General features: G+C 37.7%; 1 protein-coding gene across 1 annotated transcript in view; it reads right to left on the bottom strand.

Moving 5' to 3' along the window:
* Positions 1–14,526, bottom strand: part of vstm2a (V-set and transmembrane domain containing 2A) — an 82,817-nt gene that overhangs the window by 20,308 nt on the left and 47,983 nt on the right.

Here is a 14,526-nt window from a genome sequence, read left to right as displayed (position 1 = left end):
TATTTTTGTGGAAAACTGCAGGGAACCTTTCAGATTTCTAAACGTGTCTCATTACAAATCAAGTGAAATGCTGAAATCACACAAGTGAAGGTCATACCAATGTGAAAATCAAGCATAACAAGTATATTGTGCTTTAAACTCCGAGCGCATGCAGAGATGTTGCTGTATTTACAACCGACTGAGCCACTCGTGACATGCTTTGCTCTGGAACCCACAGCGCAACTGATATAAACACACACACACACACACACACACACACACACGTTAAAGTGATTAAAACACACGCAGTGTCAGCTCACTGTCGGAGAGAAGGGAGAGTTGGCGTATTCATTCTGTAGAAAATGACAGACTTGAGACTAATTTCCCTTGTTCAATTGATTGCCTTTCTTTTTTAGTGTTTTATTTGTCATTTATTTAGTTGTAAAGAATTGTATTACCAGCTTATCAATGACAGTCAGCTGAGAAATTACATATAGAGCTGCACACAATGTCAGTCAGAGGTGTCAAAAGTATTCACATTCATTACTCAAGTAGAAGTACAGATACTAGGGTTTAAAATGACTTTTGTAAAAGTTGAAGTATCAACTCAAGCTTTTTACTCAAGTAAAAGTGTAAAAGTACTGGATTTTAAAACTACTTAAAGTATAAAAGTAAAAGTAATGCAAGGCAAAAAATGCCATTAAGGACAAAAACTTAGACCGCGCCAAAGGGGCCTATAGTGCATCCCAAAAAAATATATATTCTAAGGCCATAATGACTATAATGTTATATTAAAATGTAAATGTTGAAAAACTTGTGAGGCACTAGGCTACCTGTTTCAGCTGCATATAAGGATTTCGGATATTGCCATCTTTGTGGGGATATTTTGACACTATAATGGTTGCGCGCACACACACACACACACACACACACACTCTCTCTCTCTCTCTCTCTCTCTCTCTCTCTCACACACACACACACACACACACACACACACACACACACACACACACACACACACACACACACACACTCTCTCTCTCTCCTCTTTCTCTCTCACACACACACACTCTCTCTCTCCTCTCTCTCTCTCTCTCACACACACACACACACACGCGCACTCTCTCACTCTCTCCCACACACACACACACACACACACACACACTCTCTCTCTTCTCTCTCTCCACACTTTCTCTCTTCTCTCTCTCACACACACACACACACACACACACACACACACACACTCTCTCTCTCTCTCTCTCTCTCTCTCTCTCTCTCTCTCTCTCTCTCTCTCTCTCTCTCTCTCTCTCTCTCTCTCTCTCTCACACACACACACACACACACACACACACACACACACACACACACTCTCTCTCTCTCCTCTTTCTCACACACACACTAACGATTATGTTTGCCACTTATCCCGCGATTGTCATACAGTAGGCAATATTGTAAAAACGGCTGTCCCCAAAGCAATATTTGACGCGATTTGCCCCGTATTCTTGAGCACAAAACTGTTGATTCATCATTTCTCCCTCGCTTACCGCATCTACAGTAGGTTTCCTTCGGAGGAGTTTTGCCGCTTTGCACAACCAAATGTAACTACAGCGCGCCGCGCGGACAGCCTCTCACAAGTTAGAAAGAAAACACAAAGCCAATCAGTTTAGCGATGTGTGTTCAGGAGGCGGGACTCAGATCTAAAACAAGCAGAAATGAAATAGGAGTAACGAGGCTATTTTTAAAATGTAAGGAGTAAAAAAGTACAGATAATTGCGTGAAAATGTAAGGAGTAGAAGTAAAAAGTCGGCTGAAAAATAATTACTCAGTAAAGTATAGATACCCAAATTTTCTACTTAAGTAATGTAACGAAGTATTTGTACTTCGTTACTTGACACCTCTGATGTCAGTGGACGTTATCATGAGGACTATTATCGACACCGTTTTATTGATGTTAAATGTTCCATCTGTTTATGAGTTTGGTTCTGTATGAACGGCAATTTTCATACATTCTGTCTGTGGTATTTTTTTTAAAGGGGGGGTATAATGCCCTTTGCACAAGATGTAAAGTAAGTCTCTGATGTCCCCAGAGTGTGTGTGTGTGTGAAGTTTTAGCTCAAAATACCCCACATATACTTTTATATAGCATGCTAAAGTCACTTTTTGAGGGTGAGAAAAAACACACCGTGATGTGTCTGTCCCTTTAAATGCAAATGAGCTGCTGCTCCCGGCACAGGGGGCGGAGCTTCAACAGCTTGTGGAGTCAGACAATGATGGAGAGACTCGAGAAGAAGTGCAACATGTAGAAGAACAGGACATTTCTGAATGGTTAGTTGATGAGTTTATGTAGATTATGTGTAGTTATCTTCTAGTCATTGATTAGCAAATTCTGTCATGATAATCTATAAATCGTGTTCAGGGGGCGGGGTTTATGTAAATTCTAGGGTTGGTGATGTCACTAACCCGGGAGGAAGCTCGTGTAGTTCCTATCAGCCGTTTGTTGTAGTTCTTAAAAAACTATTTCTTTAAAAGCAAATATCTCCCTTTGCTCTGAACTTTGAGCGTTGTAACTTTGCAGATGTTGTTTATGATCAAACACAACATTACACACTAACTACAGTTAGAAAAGTGATATCATACTCAACCACCCCTTTAAATATTAATTGAACATATCATCCGGACATTTTTCCCTATTGCTCCACGTCTCCTTCCACATTTATAAGACATTGCACTAAAAACTGAGCAACTAATTTGTGGGTTAGATCACTTTAATACATTGTGCACTCTTAGAAAAAAAGGTATTTAGTGCCAAGTGGGTGTCTTCTAATTAATCAGCTAATTAACTATCCTGCTCGAGCGCAGAAGGTCAAATAATGGAGCACTGAAAATGGCAACATGCTGATTATCGGTTATCATTATCGGCTCAGAAATAGCACATCTTCACATCTGTAATTACTCGGAGAACAGAAGCGCTGACCCTGAACCCCGGCTCGGGTCCCACCACACCATCACAAACTCTGCATGCTTCAAAAGCTGCTGATTGTTTGTTCAGAGGAAGGGGAAGGATGGCGTTGGTGTCGCCAGAGATACAGAACAATGATTCATTAGAACGGGAACAGATGGCACTCCACTTTCTGCTCTTTAAGGACTCTGAAATATTCAAAAAGCACCACATCAAAAAACAATCAGCACAGAATCCATCAGACTAAAGAGGAATAATGCGACGCGCGGCCGGTGATGAACTTCTTCTGCTGAGGTCTGAGGCGATTGCTTTTAAATTAAGCAATAAGGGACAGATTAGATCCACGGTAAACATGTTCATCCTCAACGCCAATAATGTCATGTTTGCTTGCGGCTCTCGGGAAGTATTACACGCTCAGGCTTCATCCTCCATGACCTTTTCAGTGAACGTCTCGAAAATAAGCTCAAACGAAGAGCCGTTATGAGCCGATCCCACACTATTTGAACCCGGTTTAAAACCACACATGCTTTATGCATTGGTTTTAGTAGGCATCATTTATTTCTGTGAGAAAATGGCATTTTAAAAGAGGACAGAGTTCAGCGTGACCACAGCGGATCCTCGTCTGACACACGATATCAACAACATCTGCATGAGATGCTCCACGCGTCTCTGTGGTCTTGAGGAAGGGCGAGCAAGGAGAGAGAGATGCTTACAAGCAGTTGTTACCACACACACTCTTACAATTAAAGATTCACAGCAACGGCATCCATTTTAAGTTCCCCTTTCAGTGATCCGTTCGAAAAAGAACCATTTCTTAGTATGACGAATGATTTAACAATCGAAAGAACCTTTTGTCCAATAGAGCGGTTTCATGAGTGATAAATGTAAGTCATGGAATCACCAATATCAATAAAGCACCTTTAATTTTACGAGTGTATAGTGTTGATACCCAAAGTAACCCTTGTGAAATAATATACTTACTTGCATTAAATATATATATATAAAAAAAACCTGTAATAGCAGATAATATTAATGAAGAGCACTTAAAGAGAGATGATCTCTGTGTCTCTTAACACACTTAAGCATGCTTTTAAAAAGTGCACTTTCTGATATTGTCAAATTAAAAGTACATTTCAATCTTCCATCGTGCTTTAAAGAAGTTCACTTATTTATGTTGACTAACATCAAAATAATGTGTGTTAATCAATATTACATTTAAAGTTAATATATTTAGATTTCAACTTCAATATTATAGATACGTAATTATTCATGCATTTGAATACATTATGTTTTGTTAGAAATTAGTCTATTTAGTTTACCTTAAATGTTTATACTGTAGATTCGTTAGTGCACTTTATTCAGAAGTTTCTATGAAATGACATATATAGATTCACTGAAGTCCTGCTTAAGTGTGTCAAAAACTAGTTGAACTTGAATTGATTTAATATAAATGTAATATATGATACCTTTTAATATAATTGCAATTAGCTTTCAGTTAAAGGTCCAAAACGTAATATATTTTAAAAGAATATATCCACAATAAGTACTCTTTTTAAAGGTATGTTATTGTGTTTTCACAGGTGAAATTAAAGCAGATTCTGGAGGCCTTTTCAGTTATTTTACCCTTATTAAAAGTTTGTTCAAAACCATGTCATCTATTCACAGTTTTATCAATAAAGTTCATAGTTTCATCCACTACTAAAGAAAAGGGAGCAAAAATAAGGGGGAAATCATATAAATCCTCTAAAAAATGCGTTATATAAATGTAATTTGTCATAACAGTGTCTGAAGTAAAACAATTAAATAAATAAAAATAGCATATAGAGTAAAACATAATCAAATAATTATAATTTAATCTGTGTTTACTGAGAAGCAAAACTGCACAAGATATTAAGACATCATTTTTAGATTAGTATTAATTACATTTCTTAACCCAATGGCATGTTTTAGGCATAAATCAAACTAGTTTATGCTTAGAACAGTAAAACGTAGTTTATAATGCATTTCATATTCTCATGATGTAATTCGTGTCTGAAATAGACGGCTTCTGCAATAAACGCATCTTGTTTTAAAGACATTACGATGTTTACTGGAACACAAAGCACACATTGTGATAGTAAAGTGATGGTTTGCAGAAGGGCTGTAATGATGGATGTCAGCAGATCTTCTGGACGTCGGTGACCGGAAGGTTTCAGATCCGCAGAAAACACCGGATAACTGGCCGTAGATCTCCATTACGCTGAGGTCTCATATCTCTACAACATCTTTAGCTGCAAATCTAATACAATTAAAGTAAATGTGCTCTAATGAATTTCCGATTCTGCGAATACTGACACTTCACTTCCGAGTCTCCTTCGTGATGTGTAGGACAGTTCAAATATATAGAGACAAAACAGGTAAAAGTCATAGAATAGTGAGACATGAACCTAAAGGAATCTTGTTACCAGGTTTTCTCTCTTCTATATAATAAAAGCATTTAATTAAAGAGTTGTTGAACTCTAATTTAAAGAAAAACCATAAAAGCACAAAAGTAGTCAATATATTTTTTAATATAAAGCTTTATGAGGAAAGGGCAGGAATACATTGGTCTGATACACTGTGACTATTAATATTACACTTTACAATCATGTTTCATTTGTTAACATGAGTAAACATTAGTTAATTTGAACTAACAATGAGAAATATTAAGTATTAATCTTAATTTCTACATTTATTATTTAATACATTTTTAAAATCAAAATAATATATCTTAACATTAATGAACTGTGAACAAACAATTGTAACACTTTACAATAAGGTTCATTAGTTAACATTAGTTAACTACATTAGTTAGCATAAACTAATTCTGAACTGCACGTATACAGTATTTATTAATCTTTGTTCATGTTAGTTTCAACATTACCTAATACATTAACTAATACATTATTAAAATCTTGTTAATGCACTGTGAACAAACATGGACAGCTGTATTTTTGATTACCTAACTTTAACAAAGATTAATAAATACAGTAACGCATGTATTGCTCATGGTTAGTTCATGTTAGTTAATACATTAAATAATGTAAACTAATGAACCTTTTGTGAAGTGTTACCCAAACGATGAAGAAATGTATTTGTATTACGGTTAATAAATGATGGTAATAATAAAAAGTTAGTGCATGTTAACCAGTGTTAAAAAACGAGACCTTGTAAAGTGTTACCTTATTAATGGTGCTTGCCTATAGGCAAAGCAACATTAGTGTTCTCTTGCATACTTATTTTTCTTCTTATTATTATTCCACACAAAAGTTTGGCGCGAAACTCGCCCCGCACCGTTTGTCACAGACCCCTGAGTGAGGTGTCAAAACGACCGGCTCATTGAGGAGAGGTGTGCTATATCTTTTCTAAGCGATCGGGTGTACGATGTTCGCACAGCGGACGAAAAAGCGGCCAAAAAAGTCCCATTGACTTAACATTGCGGAATTTTCAGAAATTCAAATCCCAACTGTCATTTTTCACACACACAGACACAAAGGGCCTGACACCCCTGCATGTCTCCCCCTCTCTCTCCCTCAGAGGATTTATATTATCCAGCAGCCAATAAGTAATGGCCTAAAATCTTCATAGCCACACCATAGCAACCAGTTACAGCACCCTAGCAACCATAAGCTATAGGCACGAGGCCGCAGGCCTCGTGCACTCATTATAATGCACTCGTTTAATAGAGATTTTAAATACTCTATAAAAACTCACTCGTAGGCACGAGGCCGCAGGCCTCGTGCCTAACCTTAGCCCTAACCCCATAGTAACCATCTGTGAAAACTACCAACCACCTAGTAACACCATAGCAACCAGTTACAGCACCCAAGCAACCATAGGCTATAGGCACGAGGCCGCAGGCCTCGTGCACTCATTATAATGCACTCGTTTAATAACACAACCACTCAAAATACCTTAGAACTCCCTAGCAACACCCTAGCAACTACCCAAAATACCTTAGAACTCCCTAGCAACACCATAGCAACCACCCAAAACACCTTAAAACACCCTAGGAACCACCCATAACACCCTAGCAACCACCCAAAATACCTTAGAACTCCCTAGCAACACCATAGCAACCACCCAAAATACCTCATAACTCCCTAGCAACCACCCAAAATACCTCAGAACTCCCTAGTAACACCGTAGCAACCACCCAAAATACCTTAGAACTCCCTAGCAACACCCTAGCAACCACCCAAAATACCTCAGAACTCCCTAGCAACCACCCAGAACACCCTAGCAACTGCCTAGCAACCACCCAGAACACCCTAGCAACCGCCTAGCAACCACCCAGAACACCCTAGCAACTGCCTAGTAACCACCTAGAACACCCTAGCAACTGCCTAGCAACCACCCAAAACACCCTAGTAACCACCCAGAACACCCTAGCAACCAACCCAAAACATGAATAAGCCATATCTCAGCAGCAGAACATCGTACAGACATGGTTGTTGGCTCGTATGCAATCATGTACCACACTCTAGCAACCGAGTGGTGAGTTTTGCCACTGCAAGCACCATTCACATTTTCTTCTGGAAATGTACGTTCTAGTTATTATTATTATTGAAATATTCCTTTAAAATTCATCTTAAAAGTTCCCTTGGCTCCTTCATGGAAAGAAAATGAATTTAAAGAACAGCTTTATTTTTATTGCATTATAAAAATATAAAAAAATCAATCATGACAGCTCTGAGAATAGTTTTAGCATGTTATTAAATATGTTAATGTATCTGGTCTTGGACTCAATAGATCCTGAGACTCGCTGCTGTGAGCCTGTGAGATCTACTGCATTAACACACACACACACACACACACACACACACACACACACACACACACACGAATCCTGTATCAGATCTAGGCAGGTGGAGCTGGGGAGGTGGAGAGTTCAGAGCAAACACTCAACCAGACTATTCAAATGTTGAGCAAGCGATCTCATTGGCTGCAGGATCAGCAGAGCCAATCAGCTTGAGCCATGAGCTAATGATGTGATTGCCTGTGACCAATCAGCATGCACCCTGTAGAGTTTCATGACTGAACTAGATCTCGTTTGCTCTCACACACACTCTCTTGTTTATGCCGAGCAGCTTAAGCCTGTTATCATTAAGTAATAAGTTCACACTAAGTTTAATAATGTGACAAACAACAATCACAACATGTTTTCATTGCTTTTCATGCATGCAAATGCGCCGCCGTCTGATAGGCCAATACCTTCGGCGGCTTCGAGTCATTTGTGATTCTTCATTACAGCAAAGCGGCGTTCTTCATGCCCGCTGAAATTGACTTCTTGTAAAATGTGGCCCTGCAATTATTTTGCATAATGCACAAGGCTCTGAGGTCCCCAACACTAAATTAATGTCAGGGAAGAATGATAGCATCATCTATATTAAGATATAAACATATCTCACTTCAATGGCCACAGCCGTCAAGCATATTTCACCGTGAAGATGAAGATTAAGCCCTCGGATATCTGCAGCTGAACCTTGAGGATATCATTATTATGAATCTGTATCTCCCTGCTTATGAGGATATTAAACAGTGTTTTCTTTTGTGTGTTGTTCTCTCAGGGTAAGCAGTGTGATTAGATACACACTTCACCACACCATCACATATCGTCCAACACACAGTTCCATCAGCGTAAAGCTGAACTTCCACAGGTTATTATATTGCTCTGTGCTGTGGATGATGCATTGTGATGGCCTTGCTGTGCAGCCGACGAGATCCCGCTGAGACAGCACACGCAAGCCCACGTCCCCCTCCTCGCGTCACCACATCTGGGTCTGCGCAGCGGAGGAACGTGTGCATCTGCAGATTTCAGAACACTTGAGCAATAATGCAGGAGATCACGAGGCTCTTCTCTGCCGAGGTGGAGGACAGTAATGATAAACCCACTCAACAGTCCCAATGCCAGCATCAGGTTTTGCATTTTGCATCAGGTCTTCTCCTCATTCATCATGTGACTGGAGTTTCAGATCGTTCAATAAGTGCAGCTTATTATTCATGATATTTCCATGAGTCCTTTTACGTTGACTTAACACAAAGCAATTTAGTATTATTTAAAAATATATATTTTCAAGCTCACCCAAATTCTGCTCACCAAGGCTCCATTTATTTGATCAAAATACAGTACAACAGTGAAATATTATTATAATGTAAATCATCAGTTTTCTATGTGAATATACAGTAAAGTGTAATTTATTCCTGTGATTAAAGCTGATGTTCAGCATGAAATTATTTTTGCTGCTTCAGATTTTTGTGGAAACCGTCATACATTTTATTTTTTCAGGATTCTTTGATGAATGGAAAGTTCAAAGGAACAGCATTTATTTGAAAAGTATTTTTATATATATATATATATATTATAAATTACTGTTACTTTTGGTCTGAATTACTGAATTGAATCTTTAAAAATCTTAGTATGTAAAATAAAAATAGAAATATCTAAAATAAACTTATATTTTGTATAAATATTTTAATAAAATATAAACAATATTTTATTAATTTTTATTTTATTTTTTTATAATAGCATAAAATAAAGTAAATGTAAAAAATTATAAAATAAAGTAGTAAAATAGTAAAATAAATAAAATAAAATATATATATATTTTTTTTTTAATTTACATTTTTTTTATAATATAATAAAATAAAGTAAATATATAAAAAAAATATTTAAAAAATTGTAAAATAAAATAATAAAATTAATTGAAATAAAATAATAAAATAAAATAAAATAATAATAAAAAATAAATAAAAATAATAATAAAATAAAATAAAATAATCCTAGAGCTGCCCGGTGCCGTTCATACTCCTATGTTTTCCATCAGAAGAAACTGATCTAGGGTTAGTTATGTCCTCTGCTCAGTGAAGAGTTCATTAGTTGAGTGACACATCCGATACGCAAGAGACGTCATTTACCTCCTAATATCTCCTCAACCCATTGGACCCATTTTGAACCGGTTTTCCGCACACAAATCCACTGTTACACAATAAATGGTGTGTGAGTACCAACTCTGCACCACTCTCCTGTCTGGATTGCCTCTCTGCATTGACAGATTGTTGAAACATGTCAAATGTGGGATAGCAACACACTTGTTATGCTGAGAAAGCTTGTTAATGCCCAGAGGGATGGTATCATTTACTGCTGGGCACAGACACACTGTGTGCGAGTCATGAATTATTCAGGCCTGTGGAGAGCAACAGGGCTGTTTAGCAGTGTGTGAAGATATGTATATGAAGGAAATTATTGTATTTGACAACTGCTCTCGGAGTGACGCCAGACAGATGTTGTTTATGATTGATTTCGGCTCTCGTAATTTAGTTAACAAGTGTTCCTTGTCACTCGTTGTCAAACCTTGAGAAAACAATGCATCTAACTAGAGCCGAAGCCCTGACTATATACGGCTCTATAGAGGTCTGAGTGGTTCTGTTTTCGGCGAATATTTGTCTAATTAGTTTATTGTAAGAAAGAAATCTGTAGAAAAATGGATGTCCTGGCTGAAAAGTACGAGTATAATTACAGACATTTCCTTCAACACTCAAACACAACACGGTGTAATGCGCAATTCAAAATACAGATTCAATGTGGACATTTACATTTTAAATAACTGTGCTGTATCCTTTCTGAGAGTGTTTGGTCTTTTAGATTTATAGAACTTTTCGAATGGAAAAAAGAAGAAAAATGATATACAGTTTATATTAAATAATAATAAAGAGTTATGCTATTTTAAAGGTTCCTAATTTAGTTTTGGAGTTTCCTACGATAAGTTTACACACACAGGTCATATACAACACTTCAATATTCTCATAATACACACCGCAGAATCAGTGTTTTCTCTCAGTGTCTGAAACACTTCATTAAGGATTCAGTCTCTCTAAGCCCCGCCTCTCTCAGAGCTGCTCTGCTCTGATTGGTCAGAAGGTCCAGTCTGTTGTGATGAGTTGAAATGTCTATTATCATATCTGAATTCCAGCTCTTCCTCAGCGCTAAGCACCCCCTTTTTTTAATAGACATGAAAATGCACATTTCGAACTTAAATGGTTGTAATTCAAGAATGCTTTGGAATATAGATGTAAGATTGGTCTTGTTTTAAAGAAGACATTTGGCAGATTTTTGTAGAAGGAAAATGAATTAAGGAAGTTAAACAGACAAAAAAGGTATAGAAGTTTGAGTTTATGAAAATGTACAATGTTAAAAATTGAATTATTCATATTTTATATGAAATACATATTTTCAAAATCTGGAGGACTTTAAAAATGCAAAACAATCAAAGGCAAAAATCTGAACAAGTTGTGTTTCAAATGTTAGGTTGATATCTCAGAAGATGAGCGTTCAGTGAGATGTAGTTTGTGCGCAGTACCACACTTCTCCACTAGTGGACATTACTGCCCATATAAGGGCGCCTCCATTTCCATATGTGGTTTGAGTCTGAACCATTATCTTCACAATTTTCATACAATTTATGAAGTAGACATCCTATTCAGAAGTAGTGTTGGAAGTTTGGCAGATTTAGAAATGAACTCAACCTCTAATGGTGCGTTCACACCGGACGCGAATAGCGCGTCAGGCGCGAGTGATTTCAATGTTAAGTCAATGCAAAGACATTTGCATTGACTTAACATTGAAATCACTCGCGCCTGACGCGCTATTCGCGTCCGGTGTGTGGGTGCAGTGAGAAACACAGAAGATCACGTATGTGCATTATAGCTCGCCGCCACATCACTAATGCTGAATCTATTATTATTTTCTTTATATTTAAAAAAATTTCAGAGCTTTTTTTCTAAAAGAATTGAATGGATGCTATCTTTTGAACTCTTGGCATGAAAACAAACTGAGGTTTCTACCATTCTTTCATGATTTTTCATGTTCATCACTATTTCAAAATAAAGGTCTGAACACGCCTTAGGAGTATGAACATATTCTTGTTGCAAATTGATAAATTACGGCTCCTCTGTCATTTATTTTGAAAATCAGTCACCATATATGTAAATTATAGATTGTAAGCTTTCAAATGATAAATAGTTTGTCAAGATTAGTTTAGGTTTAGGATAGAATATTACTGTTTTAAATATGTAATGGCTGTGGGCCCGCCGGGGTTATAAGGGGTTAATACACAGTGATATGAACAGTAACGATAGCATATTTTTTCTGTGTCATTTTGAGTGTGAAATAAAATGTGATTTTTTTTTTTAGATTAAAAAATGTTTGTCAGATGTATTTTGATCAAATACACTGCTAATGTTAAAAGATAAAGACACTTCTGTATGTATGTAGGTCTAGCTAAAGCCAAACACTGGCGTGTCGAAGCTGCTTCATAACTTCTAGAGTCACATAAATACATTTAGCAGATAATTGAAGGTTTCTGAACACCATGAGGGTCTGTGGTCTGAAAGCTGTGTGTCTCTTTATACTTTATTATTCCGAGCGATGAGTAAATGTTGCATTATTAATAGCCCTGCTTTCCTCTGCAGTCAGCACATTGACTCCCTGCAAACCTGCATTATCTGCTAAGGGGGAAATACCATGATCTCGCGCTGTCCTAATGGACGGGCAAACTCTTGCAATAGGAGAACGACAGAATAAATGCATATAGTGCTGCTCCTCTGCGCTGACACGGACGGTAAGCGGATCCGACAGCGCGGATATATTCTGCAACACACTGGGATTCACAGAGGTTCACGCTTTCAGAGAGTGTTGGACGCTTTCAGGACGCTTGTAAGACTTCCTGCTATTGTTTTAACTCATGATGTAGTGCATATACTTTGTCAATACTTCTAGACGAGCCTGACATTATGATGCTAATTAAGATGTGATCGGCGCTCAAATTAATTTTATTGGGAGAACATTTTCATATGTAAGATTGTGTCCAAAGCTGGTACTGCAATCACTTTCAAAAGATTGTATCCCCGTTCTATGTTGTTCCGTTGCTTGTAGTGTGTCATTTTTTTACGATGCTGTTCATTCCTCCATTATATCAGACGCTGCTGTTGACGTTGATTCCTGCGATTATCATGAGAACAGTTGTCAATATCTCACATAATTATCAGCACATAAATAAGCCTAGAGGTTTTAAATAGTGTATCAATAATCATGTCTAATGACATCATGCCGGACAATGTTATGAAATAATGCGACGTACATTTAACTTTATTGATGTCATCTGGCATTTTGTAATGTTTACATTACAATAAAAAAACCCACAAATGAAATTATACAGTAGGCCAGTAGACTATAGGCGATTTACTTGTGATTTAGCTGCAATCATGTAAACACGTTATAAGCCAGCAAACGCGGTAGGCTACTTTATTATTGGTTTTTACGACAGTGCAAGTATTCCACAGCGACTCTAGGGGTCACTGTTTGACAAAAAACACAATTTCTACATAGTGTAACTTTAAAGAGAAACATTAATCTTTTTTAAAACTTATACAACAAACTGATAATGTGCATTATGTGTTCCGTGTCAGAATCACAGTCATTACAAGATTTTGACTTGTAAAAAGCATTCACACGTAGAACTCGCAATTACAACTTTTAGTTGTAATATTTTGTACTACGTGATTTCTGCAGATTAATTTGAGCATTGATAGAGCTGCCATAGAAACATATGATTCCGAGTGTGAGGACGTGATCAGATCTGAGAACGTCATGGTTTGTCATCTCGTAATTATGTGTGTTACACAACGCTATCTCACGACCACTTCGCACGAGTGAGTAAAAGGTCGCTAATTCGTAAGAATTTTCCGAGGAGGTTGACGGAACTCCAGTGACGGGAAGGTTTAGGGGCGGGGTCAGATGTAGGTCATTCGTACGAATTCATACAAATTGGGCAACTCATATATGTACGATTTAGCAAAAATCACAGGAGTGACGTCGTATGAAATCGTATGAATTAGCCACCTCGTAAAATGTGTACGTATTGCTGTGAGAACGGGTTGGTATCATGATTCATGCCGTGAACGCAGCTCTAGCATTTCTGTGCAGCCGCAGAGAATGATGGGAAATTTAGTTTTGTCCCTTTACTCGCAGACGGCATAAAAGAGAAGTATTTGCTGAGATGTATTTGTACTTCATGAACAGCACACCAACTGTGTATAGCCTGTGTATCCCAGGTTTTCTTTCTGGTGTCCATCTTAGGGCGTCTTTTGTGATGCTGTCCTGCTCCATCCTCAACACACGTCCTAGCCATCTCATCTCTGTGTGTAATCTCCTTGGTGATGCTCCGGCTTCCGTTTTCTTGTACAGTTCATTGTTGGAGATCTTATTAGGCCAAAATATCTGGCATATTCGTCGGAGGTTTCCATTATGGAACACTTCCATTCTCCTCATGTCAGTGTTGATAACTCGCCAGCTCTCTGAACCGTACAGCAGAAGACTTTACACTGCAGTTACACAGGAGCATCTTCATTTTAAGCTTGTATTGTTTTGATCTCATATAGAGTTACGAGAAGGCACCGTGAGCCTTTCCCAGCCTTGCTTTATTATCTTCAGATGCCCCGCTGTCCTTACTGAAGAGACTGCCCAGATAGGTGAAATCTTCCCAAACTCAAGTGGTTCCTCATTAGCAAGG

This window comes from Phoxinus phoxinus, assembly GCF_949152265.1.
Source record: "Phoxinus phoxinus genome assembly, chromosome: 24".
NCBI lineage: Eukaryota > Metazoa > Chordata > Actinopteri > Cypriniformes > Leuciscidae > Phoxinus > Phoxinus phoxinus.
This window is presented reverse-complemented; position numbering and strand designations above follow the sequence as displayed.